The sequence below is a fragment of the Hyperolius riggenbachi genome, chromosome 1 (genome assembly GCF_040937935.1).
Source record: "Hyperolius riggenbachi isolate aHypRig1 chromosome 1, aHypRig1.pri, whole genome shotgun sequence".
NCBI lineage: Eukaryota > Metazoa > Chordata > Amphibia > Anura > Hyperoliidae > Hyperolius > Hyperolius riggenbachi.
This window is the reverse complement of record NC_090646.1, coordinates 102,809,657-102,824,024: the sequence shown is the minus strand read 5'-3', so window position 1 is coordinate 102,824,024 and position 14,368 is coordinate 102,809,657.

Genomic DNA, 14,368 nt, shown 5'->3' with positions numbered 1-14,368 from the left:
GATCACCCCTTGGTTAATTAACATCTACATGAGATCAGCTAGGTGTCACCTTATACCTGATGGATGGGCCATCCGCACAGCTTGAAGCCAGGGACTCTCTGGGCCCAGGCTCATTAGCATATCAAAAGAGCCATCCAGCCTTTAGGATGGTGCTCTCTCTGCTAAGAAAAGGACTTCAGCTCCCCCTACACACTCAACCCAGATTGTATCGATTTGAAGCGCAATCGATGCAGGGAATCTTCACGGGCGGTTACAGGACGCGCCTGCGGCCCCGCAACCGTCCGTGACAGTACCTTTCTCAGGTGACCAATACTTTCATGCAGAAACCTCTGGTCCTACCGTCCGTGTCAGCGTATATGGATAGTTCCCATTCCGCGCGGCTCGAACGATTTCTTGGGTTTATTGCATGTAATAAAATATATCCCGATCCGGATTTCGGCCTCACGCCTTCATCAGGGGATGATCCCCTGATGAAGGCGTGAGGCCGAAATCCGGATCGGGATATATTTTATTACATGCAATAAACCCAAGAAATCGTCCGTAAGTGTATTTCATAGCGCAGCGTTACCAACTCAAGGCGCAGTCTGCACTATTTTTTCCCTCTTGCGTATCCCTACCCAGGAAGTGGGCCAACGCCACCTGGGATAGTACTGGAACGCAGAGGGTGACGTCACTGCCGGTGGAGGTTGACGGAGGCTGTGAGCCTTCTCGCGTGAGCTCGGATCCGAGCCGTGCGGAATGGAAACTATCCATATACGCTGACACGGACGGTAGGACCAGAGGTTTCTGCATGAAAGTATTGGTCACCTGAGAAAGGTACTGTGATACATCTTCACTCATGACCGGACACATTATCAAGTCTAAGCAAGTATAGCCGCTTCCCCACACGAGTTGTGTTGGAACTGTTACATCAGACCTTGCTGCACTGACAGGACTTGTCACAATTGGATTTAACTATTAGAGTGTCTGTTGTCTGAGCGCCAGGTGCTCTAGTTTTTATTGTATCCTCCTTTTGGGGCTTGGGGACTGGCCCTGAGTACACCTGTGCTGCTCTGCATTCACATTGCGCCACTGCCCATATCTCTATTGTGTCCAGCTGATCAAATTTGGTCTGACCACAATGAGGCAATGACCTTATTATCGTGGGTGTGCCCCCCGAGACACTCATCTAGGCGCCGGTCATTGCTTCATTGTGATACGCAAGCCCCTTCACCACGGCAAGGTAATGATCACGAAGGGGAATGGGCGCATGTACATGCCTTTTCTTTTGTTGTTGCAGCTGCCCGCAGTGCAGCCAGAAAAATTAGGCAGTCATGTACACGCACCAGAAAAATTATTACAGTGGCCGCTGCTAATAGCGGCCTAAAAAATTCAGCAATCCGCCTGGAGTCCCGGACCTTGTTGGTGGTGGCGGAGAAGGTAGTCAAGCGGCCTGCAGGCAGACATGCTGTGTGGAGGGACTGGGAGCGACTTAGTCTTCTTGGGGCAGGCCAGGCAGCCAGTCACACGGCATGCAGGCAGAGATGCTGTGTGTGCGGGGACTGACTTAGTCTTGGGGCGGGCAGCAGCCCTCCGGGATCCATGCCTCATTCATTTTGATAAAGGTGAGGTACTTAACACTTTTGTGACTTAGGCGACTTCTCTTCTCAGTGACAATGCCTCCAGCTGCGCTGAAGGTCCTTTCTGACAGGACGCTTGCGGCAGGGCAGGAGAGAAGTTGGATGGCAAATTGGGACAGCTCTGGCCACAGGTCAAGTCTGCGCACCCGGTAGTTCAAGGGTTTCTCATCGCTGTTCACAGCAGTGTTTACATCCACACTTAAGGCCAGGTAGTCGTCTACCTGCCGTTCCAGGCGTTGGTGGAGGGTGGATCCGGAAGGGCTACGGCGAGGCATTGGACTAAAGAACGTCCGCATGTCCGACATCACCATGAGATCGCTGGAGCGTCCTGTCTTTGACTGCGTGGACACGGGAGGAGGATTAGTGGCAGTGGTACCTTGCTGGCGTTGTGCTGTCACATCACCCTTAAAGGCATTGTAAAGCATAGTTGACAGCTTGTTCTGCATGTGCTGCATCCTTTCCACCTTCAGGCGAGTTGGTAACAGGTCCGCCACTTTGTGCCTGTACCGAGGGTCTAGTAGTGTGGCCACCCAGTACAGCTCATTCCCCTTGAGGTTTTTTATACGGGGGTCCCTCAACAGGCACGACAGCATAAAAGACGACATCTGCACAAAGTTGGATCCAGATGTACCATGCATCTCCTCTTGCTCTTCCTCAGTGACGTCACGTAAGTCAACCTCCTCCCCCCAGCCGCGAACAATACCACGGGAAGGTTGAGCAGCACAAGCCCCCTGGGACGCCTGCTTCGGTTGTTCTCCTGCCGCCGTCCCCTCCTCCTCCTCCTCCTCCCCCAAAGAAACACCTTGCTCATCATCCTCTGAGTCTGACTCGTCTTCTGCACACGACTTATCTTCTTCCTCCTCCTCCCCCCTCTGTGCTGCCGCAGGTGTTGAGGAAACAGCTGGGTCTGATGAAAATTGGTCCCATGCCTGTTTCTGCCGTAACTGTTCCTGGTCACGCTCATTTGCAGCTTCATCCGCCACTCTACGCACAGCACGCTCCAAGAAGTAAGCGTAGGGAATCAAGTCGCTGATGGTGCCTTCACTGCGGCTCACCAGGTTGGTCACCTCCTCAAACGGCCGCATGAGCCTGCATGCATTTCTCATCAGTGTCCAGTTGTCGGGCCAGAACATCCCCATCTTCCCAGACTGTTTCATTCTACTGTAGTTGTAGAGGTACTGGGTGACGGCTTTCTTCTGTTCTAGCAGGCGGGAGAACATGAGCAGGGTCGAATTCCAGCGAGTCGGGCTATCGCAAATCAGGCGTCTCACCGGCATGTTGTTTTTGCGCTGAATTTCCGCAAAGCGTGCCATGGCTGTGTAAGACCGTCTCAAATGCCCACAGAACTTCCTGGCCTGCTTCAGGACATCCGCTAAGCCAGGGTACTTTGACACAAATCTTTGAACAACTAGATTCATGACATGTGCCATGCAGGGTATGTGTGTCAGCTTCCCCATATGCAAAGCGGCAAGCAGATTGCTGCCGTTGTCGCACACCACGTTGCCTATCTCCAGGTGGTGCGGGGTCAGCCACTCATCCACCTGTTTCTTAAGAGCAGCCAGGAGAGCTGCTCCAGTGTGACTCTCCGCTTTGAGGCAAGACATGTCTAAGACGGCGTGACACCGTCGTACCTGGCATGCAGCATAGGCCCTGCGAAGCTGGAGCTGTGTAGCAGGAGAGGAGAACTGCCACTTAGCCAAGGAGGAGGAGGACAGCGAAGAGCATGTAGCAGGAGGAGAGGAGGTGGCAGGAGGCCTGCCTGCAAGCCGTGGAGGTGTCACAATTTGTTCCGCTGCACCCTGCTTGCCATCGTTCACCAGGTTGACCCAATGGGCTGTGTACGTAATGTAGCGGCCCTGCCCGTGCTTGGCAGACCAGGCATCCGTGGTCAGGTGTACCCTTGACCCAACGCTCTTCGCAAGAGATGACACCACTTGCCTCTCAACTTCACGGTGCAGTTGGGGTATGGCCTTTCTAGAAAAATAAGTGCGGCCTGGCATCTTTCACTGCGGTGTCCCGATGGCCACAAATTTACAGAAGGCCTCAGAGTCCACCAGCCGGTATGGTAACAGCTGGCGAGCTAACAGTTCCGCCACGCCAGCTGTCAGACGCCGGGCAAGGGGGTGACTGGCCGAAATTGGCTTCTTCCGCTCAAACATTTCCTTCACGGACACCTGACTGCTGCTGTGGGCAGAGGAGCAGGAAGCGCTCAAGGGCAGTGGTGGAGTGGAGGAGGGTGCCTGTGAAGGTGCAAGGGAGAAAGTGGCAGAAGCAGATGATGCACCTGAAGGAGGAAGAGGAGAAGGAGGGTGACTTTTCTTTTGTGTGCTGCTGCTGCTTTTGCTCAGGTGGCCATCCCATTGCTGTTTGTGCCTTTTCTCCGGGTGCCTTCGTAAGGCACTTGTCCCTATGTGAGTGTTGGCCTTTCTACGGCTCAATTTTTGTTGGCAGAGCGAACAGATGGCTTTGCTCCGATCTGAGGCACACACATTAAAAAATTTCCACACCGCTGAGCCACCCTGGGATGTGGGCACTTTGGGGGCCTCAGCAGCTGATGCTGAAGGGCAAGTTGGCTGGCTGTACATAGGTGGCGATACATGGTGCTGGACACTGCCACCAGCTGTTTCTGACGAAGAGCTGCCCCAGCTTCTTTCAGCAACTTCTCTCCTCCTACTACTCTCTGACTCCCCCTCTGAACTGTCCCCCTCTTCATCTCCTCTATTGGGAACATACAGAGGATCCGTATCATCGTCATCATCGTAATCATCCTGCCCAGCTTTGCTTGCCTCAGAAAAATCCAAACATGCACCATCAGTAGGTCCTTCATCCTCCTTACACGTTACATCCATAGTGTTGCTGCGTAACATATGAGCTGGTGAAAATTCATCTGGCTGTAACAACAATGGCTGTGCATCAGTGATTTCACCACTAAATAATTCTTGCGAAATGTCAAATGCAGCAGAAGTGGTGCTAGTAGTAGCGCTGGTGGCTGAGCAAGATGAGGTGTTCTGTGTCGCTAAATACTCAACCACGTCCTGACAATCTTGGGAGGTGATGGGACGTGCCTTCTTCCGAGCACTGTACTGTGGGCCAGGTCCACACGAAATTACATTTACAGGACCTCGCACAGACCTGCCGGGTGGCCTTCCTCTGGCTCTGGCACTACCTCTTCCTCTACCTGTTTTGTCCATATCGGGTATGCACGGAGTGGTATATCACACTGCGTGCACTCACGTAGGTAGGTGGGTTCACTTAACTGCACAGGTATGCGCACTGATGCGGTGGGTTCACTGAACAGAACAGGTATGCAGTGGCGGGTTCACTGAACAGAACAGGTATGCAGTGGCGGGTTCACTGAACAGGTATGCAGTGGCGGGTTCACTGAACACAACAGGTATGCAGTGGCAGGTTCACTGAACAGGTATACAGTGGCGGGTTCACTGAACACAACAGGTATGCAGAGGCGGGTTCACAGAACAGGTATGCAGTGGCGGGTTCACTGAACAGTACAGGTATGCAGTGGCGGATTCACTGAAAAGAACAGGTATACAGTGGCGGGTTCACTGAACACAACAGGTATGCAGTGGCGGGTTAACTGAACAGAACAGGTATACAGTGGCAGGTTCACTGAACAGAACAGGTACACAGTGGCGGGTTCACTGAACACAACAGGTATGCAGTGGCGGGTTCACTGAACAGGAATACAGTGGCGGGTTCACTGAACAGAACAGGTATGCAGTGGCGGGTTCACTGAACAGAACAGGTATACAGTGGCAGGTTCACTGAACAGAACAGGTATGCAGTGGCAGGTTCACTGAACAGGTATGCAGTGGTGGGTTCACTGAACAGGTATGCAGTGGTGGGTTCACTGAACAGGTATGCAGTGGCAGGTTCACTGAACAGGTATACAGTGGCGGGTTCACTGAACAGAACAGGTATGCAGTGGCAGGTTCACTGAACAGGTATACAGTGGCGGGTTCACTGAACAGAACAGGTATACAGTGGCAGGTTCACTGAACAGAACAGGTATACAGTGGCATGTTCAATGAACAGAACAGGTATGCAGTGGCGGGTTCACTGAACAGTACAGGTATGCAGTGGCAGGTTCACTGAACAGGTATGCAGTGGTGGGTTCACTGAACAGGTATGCAGTGGTGGGTTCACTGAACAGGTATGCAGTGGTGAGTTCACAGAACAGGTATGCAGTGGCAGGTTCACTGAACAGGTATGCAGTGGTGGGTTCACTGAACAGGTATGCAGTGGTGGGTTCACAGTACAGGTATGCAGTGGTGGGTTCACAGAACAGGTATGCAGTGGCAGGTTCACTGAACAGGTATGCAGGTATCCAGTGGGCTCACTGAACAGAACAGGTATGGTGGGCTCACTGAACAGAACAGGTATGCAGCCAGGAACAAGCTAAGCCTAACTAATCTTTCCCTATGAGAGACAGTCTGCAGCAGCTCGCCCTACTCTCACTAACGCAGGCACATGAGTGAGCTTAATGGCCGCCGCTGCCTGCCTTTTATTAGGGGGGGAGTGGCTCCAGGGGCTAGTATAGCCTAATTGGCTACACTGGGCCTGCTGACTGTGATGTAGAGGGTCAAAGTTGACCCTCATGGTGCATTATGGGGCGAACCGAACTTCCGCAAAACTTCGCGAACCACTGAAGTTCGCATGGAACCGTTCGCAGGCGAACCGTTCGGCCCAACTCTAATATTTACCAGCACAACTCTAATATTTACCAGCTTGCCCGCTTCAGCGATTTCAGGGAATTTTTTTTTAAAGGTACAGGAGTCTCAGGGGGGGGGGGGGGGGGGATTCCATACATCCGTAACCCCCGTCTGAATACGCCAGTGTGTTCGGCCTGTGAGTTTAGCTGGATGGCCTTGTCTTGGTAGGTTTACAGTTGTGCCATACTCCTTCCATTTCTGAATGATCGTTGAACAATGCTCCGTGGGATGTTCAAGGCTTTGGGAATCTTTTTTGTAGCCTAAGCCTGCTTTAAATGTCTCAATAACTTTATGTAACGATCGGTGTCAGCACGCAGAGAGAATCTGATTATTGGTGATCTGCAGTATCACCAAGAATACAGATACATACCTGATTATTGATGATCTGCAGAATCACCGATAATACAGATATACCACTAACCTCTGGACACCTATATAGTGTGAGTGTTTTGTGCAACAGTAATAACGTTGAGTAAGGACCACCTGAGGAGCAAGTGGTCCTTGGCAGTATGAGAAATACCTCCCTTTGGGAGTGCAGAGATCTTGCGGCAGCCTGAGACATCCAAGGGGGCGGAGTCCCAGGCCGAATAGCAAGAAGACCCGGTGGCTAGTGACCCCTGGAAGATGGGCATCACAAGCTGGTCTGGAGAATGACACAAATGATAATACAGTTCCCTAGTCTTGGGTGCAAGGTCCGTGGTCTCAGCACCCTGGAACTAGTCTGGAATATAACACAAATGATAATACAGTTCCCTAGTCTTGGATGCGAGGTCCGTGGTCTCAGCACCCTGGAACTAGTCTGGAGTATAACACAAATGATAATACAGTTCCCTAGTCTTGGATGCGAGGTCCGTGGTCTCAGCACCCTGGAACTAGTCTGGAGTATAACACAAATGATAATACAGTTCCCTAGTCTTGGGTGCGAGGTCTGTGGTCTCAGCACCCTGGAACTAGTCTGGCGTGTAACACAAATGATAATACAGTTCCCTAGTCTTGGGTGTGAGGTCCGTGGTCTCAGCACCCTGGAACTAGTCTGGAATATAACACAAATGATAATACAGTTCCCTAGTCTTGGATGCGAGGTCCGTGGTCTCAGCACCCTGGAACTAGTCTGGAGTATAACACAAATGATAATACTGTTCCCTAGTCTTGGGTGCGAGGTCCGTGGTCTCAGCACCCTGGAACTAGTCTGGAGTATAACACAAATGATAATACAGTTCCCTAGTCTTGGGTGCGAGGTCCATGGTCTCAGCACCCAGGAACTAGTCTGCAGTATAACACAAATGATAATACAGTTCCCTAGTCTTGGGTGCGAGGTCCGTGGTCTCAGCACCCTGGAACTAGTCTGGAGTATAACACAAATGATAATACAGTTCCCTAGTCTTGGATGCGAGGTCCGTGGTCTCAGCACCCTGGAACTAGTCTGGAGTATAACACAATAGTAACACAAGTAATCTGGCTCAGTGTGAATTCCCAGGTCCTCCTCTTTCAAATACACTGTAGGATCTGACTATGGTCTGAATGCTTTCACATAAGTGTTCGCAATGGCAGACCACCAGCAACTGGCAAGCAAGCAGTATATGTAGTTGCTGGACTCTGCCGGCCCGCCCGAGCCACTCAGCCAGTCAGGAGTCCAGCAGGAATCAGCTGATCGTCCTGATCAGCTGATACATCTCCTGCTGGTATAAAGGTCCTGACCTCTGGCGCGTGCGTGCGTAGCTCTCCATCCATCTGTGTGAACTAACAGACTCAGCCAGACCAGATGCACGCTGCTGCGTGCAAACCGCCGCGCAGGATGCGGAAACAGCCGCCTTACTGCCAGTACATGCGGCGGCTTTTCCGCGATCTCTCACAGTACCCCCCGCCCCCCCCCCGAGGAGTGAACTCCGGACACTTCCCAACCGGGTTCCCCGAATGTGGGTCTAGAATCTTTTTGGTCTTACATACCGATTGGTCTTTTACCATCACAGGGAGAGAGGAGGGGAATCCACGTGCGCTTCCGGCTTCAATAGAGACACATGGAGTGATCTTACACCTCTCATACTGGCTGAGAGATCAACAGCATAGGTGACCAAAATAACTCTCCTGGTCACTGGGAATTGTCCTATGAATGTAGGACCCAGTTTGGTTGACAATCGCTTCAGGGCCCCATACCGAGAGGGTACGTACACCATGTCCCCTGGGGAAAACTCCAACTCTACAGATTTTCTCCTACTAGTCCGACCTTTCTGAGTCCGGGGTTTCCCTGGCCCTGGTAAATGTTGCAGTGTACCTGGTGGGGTCTGACGAGAAGTTTTACCCTCTAGAATGTCTCGCTGGCAAGGACCCAGATTAGGCATCCAGTCCTTCACCGTCTCCGCAGGTGCCCTGACCACCTTTCAAGGTAGGCCGGTCTCAGGCTCGGAACTTTTGACTAAAGCTTCTGCTTTGACCTGCTCTGCCCCACCTCCCACCTGCATCTTGGTAGCACAAACTGCCACTCTCTCCAAGCAATTCTGATGGCAATAGGCTGAACATTCCAGTACGTGACCTGAAGCCCAGTCAATCTGTGGGGAATGGAGTTGCAACCAAGGCATACCAAGAACAATGGTGAAGGCCGTCATGGGCACAACCAGGAACTGTAATCTCTCTTCATGCAGTGCCCCTAAACGACATGACAACAAAGGGGTTTGAAGAAGAGATTGACCACTCTGCAATGGAGAGTCATCCACTGCAGTGACCAGAATCTGTCGGCCAAGTGGGGACAAAGGTATCCCCAATCTTTTGACAAAATCGTAATCGATGAGGTTTGCCACAGAACCGGAGTCCACAATGGCTTCTGCGGACCTAGTCTGACCCTCCCATGTAATAGAGCAGGGAAGGAGCAGACGATCATTGTTTAAAGGAAACGACTGCTCGCCTATGGTGTTGACCAACCCCAGACGGCAGCATTCTCCTGGCCCCTTATCATCATCTAGATTGCGTTCTCTTGGCCCTCTGTGACTCTTTTTCTCCTGACTCAACGCTGAATACCCGATTTGCATCGGCTCATCTGCGGGTGATGGAGATTGAGAAGAGTCGTGTAAGACAGACCTTCTAGCATTCCTAAAAATGAACCTGTCTCTGGTAGCGCAAACGGCGATCTATCTGCACGGCTAACGAAATTGCCTCGTCTACAGATCTGGGCTCAGGATGTCCAATCATCACATCATAAACTGTATCTGACAACCCTGCAAAAAAACAGTCCAACAGTGCAAATGAGTCCCATCTCGCAGATACTGCCCATTTCCTGAACTCAGCTGCGTAATTTTCAACCGGATCCTTGCCTTGACGCAACATCTTGAGCTTCCGCTCAGCGAAGAGGCAATGTCCGGATCATCATAAATTATAGCCATAGCTTTAAAAAATTCCTCAACCGAGGCCAAAGCCCCATCTCCTGGCTGGAGATTATATGCCCAAGTCTAGGAATCCCCTGACAACAGAGTCTTAATAAACGTAATTCTCTGTGCCACGGTTTCAGATGAATTAGGCCTCAACTCAAAGTATGATAACACTCTATTTCTAAAGTTCTGAAAGGCAGATCTGTGACCAGAAAACCTTTCGGGTGCAGGCATACGTATGTCTGTGCTAGGAGGAGATCACACTGAGTTAAAAGCTGATTGAAGTTCCTGAATAGCCCCAAATAGCTGGCTTACCTGGGTCTGTTGGTTCAAAGTTACCCCGGAAAGATTGTTTACCGTGGTAGTCAGGACTTCAACATGCCTATACAGTGCGTCAATTTGGTTTGGGTCTGCCATTCTGTAACGATCGGTGTCAGCACGCAGAGAGAATCTGATTATTGGTGATCTGCAGTATCACCAAGAATACAGATACCTACCTGATTATTGATGATCTGTAGAATCACCGATAATTCAGATATACCACAAACCTCTGGACACCTATATAGTGTGAGTGTTTGGTGCAACAGTAATAACGTTGAGTAAGGACCACCCGAGGAGCAAGTGGTCCTTGGCAGTATGAGAAATACCTCCCTTTGGGAGTGCAGAGATCTTGCGGCAGCCTGAGACATCCAAGGGGGCGGAGTCCCAGGCCGAATAGCAAGAAGACCCGGTGGCTAGTGACCCCTGGAAGATGGGCGTCACAAGCTGGTCTGGAGAATGACACAAATGATAATACAGTTCCCTAGTCTTGGGTGCGAGGTCCGTGGTCTCAGCACCCTGGAACTAGTCTGGAATATAACACAAATGATAATACAGTTCCCTAGTCTTGGATGTGAGGTCCGTGGTCTCAGCACCCTGGAACTAGTCTGGAGTATAACACAAATGATAATACAGTTCCCTAGTCTTGGGTGCGAGGTCTGTGGTCTCAGCACCCTGGAACTAGTCTGGAGTATAACACAAATGACAATACAGTTCCCTAGTCTTAAGTGTGAGGTCCGTGGTCTCAGCACCCTGGAACTAGTCTGGAGTATAACACAAATGATAATACAGTTCCCTAGTCTCAGGTTCGGAACTTTTGACTAAAGCTTCTGCTTTGACCTGCTCTGCCCCACCTCCCACCTGCATCTTGGTAGCACAAACTGCCACTCTCTCCAAGCAATTCTGATGGCAATAGGCTGAACATTCCAGTACGTGACCTGAAGCCCAGTCAATATGTGGGGAATGGAGTTGCAACCAAGGCATACCAAGAACAATGGTGGAGGCCGTCATGGGCACAACCAGGAACTGTAATCTCTCTTCATGCAGCGCCCCTAAACGACATGACAACAAAGGGGTTTGAAGAAGAGATTGACCACTCTGCAATGGAGAGTCATCCACTGCAGTGACCAGAATCTGTCGGCCAAGTGGGGACAAAGGTATCCCCAATCTTTTGACAAAATCGTAATCGATGAGGTTTGCCACAGAACCGGAGTCCACAATGGCTTCTGCGGACCTAGTCTGACCCTCCCATGTAATAGAGCAGGGAAGGAGCAGACGATCATTGTTTAAAGGAAACGACTGCTCGCCTATGGTGTTGACCAACCCCAGACGGCAGCATTCTCCTGGCCCCTTATCATCATCTAGATTGCGTTCTCTTGGCCCTCTGTGACTCTTTTTCTCCTGACTCAACGCTGAATACCCGATTTGCATCGGCTCATCTGCGGGTGATGGAGATTGAGAAGAGTCGTGTAAGACAGACCTTCTAGCATTCCTAAAAATGAACCTGTCTCTGGTAGCGCAAACGGCGATCTATCTGCACGGCTAACGAAATTGCCTCGTCTACAGATCTGGGCTCAGGATGTCCAATCATCACATCATAAACTGTATCTGACAACCCTGCAAAAAAACAGTCCAACAGTGCAAATGAGTCCCATCTCGCAGATACTGCCCATTTCCTGAACTCAGCTGCGTAATTTTCAACCGGATCCTTGCCTTGACGCAACATCTTGAGCTTCCGCTCAGCGAAGAGGCAATGTCCGGATCATCATAAATTATAGCCATAGCTTTAAAAAATTCCTCAACCGAGGCCAAAGCCCCATCTCCTGGCTGGAGATTATATGCCCAAGTCTAGGAATCCCCTGACAACAGAGTCTTAATAAACGTAATTCTCTGTGCCACGGTTTCAGATGAATTAGGCCTCAACTCAAAGTATGATAACACTCTATTTCTAAAGTTCTGAAAGGCAGATCTGTGACCAGAAAACCTTTCGGGTGCAGGCATACGTATGTCTGTGCTAGGAGGAGATCACACTGAGTTAAAAGCTGATTGAAGTTCCTGAATAGCCCCAAATAGCTGGCTTACCTGGGTCTGTTGGTTCAAAGTTACCCCGGAAAGATTGTTTACCGTGGTAGTCAGGACTTCAACATGCCTATACAGTGCGTCAATTTGGTTTGGGTCTGCCATTCTGTAACGATCGGTGTCAGCACGCAGAGAGAATCTGATTATTGGTGATCTGCAGTATCACCAAGAATACAGATACCTACCTGATTATTGATGATCTGTAGAATCACCGATAATTCAGATATACCACAAACCTCTGGACACCTATATAGTGTGAGTGTTTGGTGCAACAGTAATAACGTTGAGTAAGGACCACCCGAGGAGCAAGTGGTCCTTGGCAGTATGAGAAATACCTCCCTTTGGGAGTGCAGAGATCTTGCGGCAGCCTGAGACATCCAAGGGGGCGGAGTCCCAGGCCGAATAGCAAGAAGACCCGGTGGCTAGTGACCCCTGGAAGATGGGCGTCACAAGCTGGTCTGGAGAATGACACAAATGATAATACAGTTCCCTAGTCTTGGGTGCGAGGTCCGTGGTCTCAGCACCCTGGAACTAGTCTGGAATATAACACAAATGATAATACAGTTCCCTAGTCTTGGATGTGAGGTCCGTGGTCTCAGCACCCTGGAACTAGTCTGGAGTATAACACAAATGATAATACAGTTCCCTAGTCTTGGGTGCGAGGTCTGTGGTCTCAGCACCCTGGAACTAGTCTGGAGTATAACACAAATGACAATACAGTTCCCTAGTCTTAAGTGTGAGGTCCGTGGTCTCAGCACCCTGGAACTAGTCTGGAGTATAACACAAATGATAATACAGTTCCCTAGTCTCAGGTTCGGAACTTTTGACTAAAGCTTCTGCTTTGACCTGCTCTGCCCCACCTCCCACCTGCATCTTGGTAGCACAAACTGCCACTCTCTCCAAGCAATTCTGATGGCAATAGGCTGAACATTCCAGTACGTGACCTGAAGCCCAGTCAATATGTGGGGAATGGAGTTGCAACCAAGGCATACCAAGAACAATGGTGGAGGCCGTCATGGGCACAAACAGGAACTGTAATCTCTCTTCATGCAGCGCCCCTAAACGACATGACAACAAAGGGGTTTGAAGAAGAGATTGACCACTCTGCAATGGAGAGTCATCCACTGCAGTGACCAGAATCTGTCGGCCAAGTGGGGACAAAGGTATCCCCAATCTTTTGACAAAATCGTAATCGATGAGGTTTGCCGCAGAACCGGAGTCCACAATGGCTTCTGCGGACCTAGTCTGACCCTCCCATGTAATAGAGCAGGGAAGGAGCAGACGATCATTGTTTAAAGGAAACGACTGCTCGCCTATGGTGTTGACCAACCCCAGACGGCAGCATTCTCCTGGCCCCTTATCATCATCTAGATTGCGTTCTCTTGGCCCTCTGTGACTCTTTTTCTCCTGACTCAACGCTGAATACCCGATTTGCATCGGCTCATCTGCGGGTGATGGAGATCGAGAAGAGTCGTGTAAGACAGACCTTCTAGCATTCCTAAAAATGAACCTGTCTCTGGTAGCGCAAACGGCGATCTATCTGCACGGCCAACGAAATTGCCTCGTCTACAGATCTGGGCTCAGGATGTCCAATCATCACATCATAAACTGTATCTGACAACCCTGCAAAAAAAACAGTCCAACAGTGCAAATGAGTCCCATCTCGCAGATACTGCCCATTTCCTGAACTCAGCTGCGTAATTTTCAACCGGATCCTTGCCTTGACGCAACATCTTGAGCTTCCGCTCAGCGGTAGAGGCAATGTCCGGATCATCATAAATTATAGCCATAGCTTTAAAAAATTCCTCAACCGAGGCCAAAGCCCCATCTCCTGGCTGGAGATTATATGCCCAAGTCTAGGAATCCCCTGACAACAGAGTCTTAATAAACGTAATTCTCTGTGCCACGGTTCCAGATGAATTAGGCCTCAACTCAAAGTATGATAACACTCTATTTCTAAAGTTCTGAAAGGCAGATCTGTGACCAGAAAACCTTTCGGGTGCAGGCATACGTATGTCTGTGCTAGGAGGAGATCACACTGAGTTAAAAGCTGATTGAAGTTTCTGAATAGCCCCAAATAGCTGGCTAATCTGGGTCTGTTGGTTCAAAGTTACCCCGGAAAGATTGTTTACCGCGGTAGTCAGGACTTCAACATGCCTATACAGTGCGTCAATTTGGTTTGGGTCTGCCATTCTGTAACGATCGGTGTCAGCACGCAGAGAGAATCTGATTATTGGTGATCTGCAGTATCACTAAGAATACA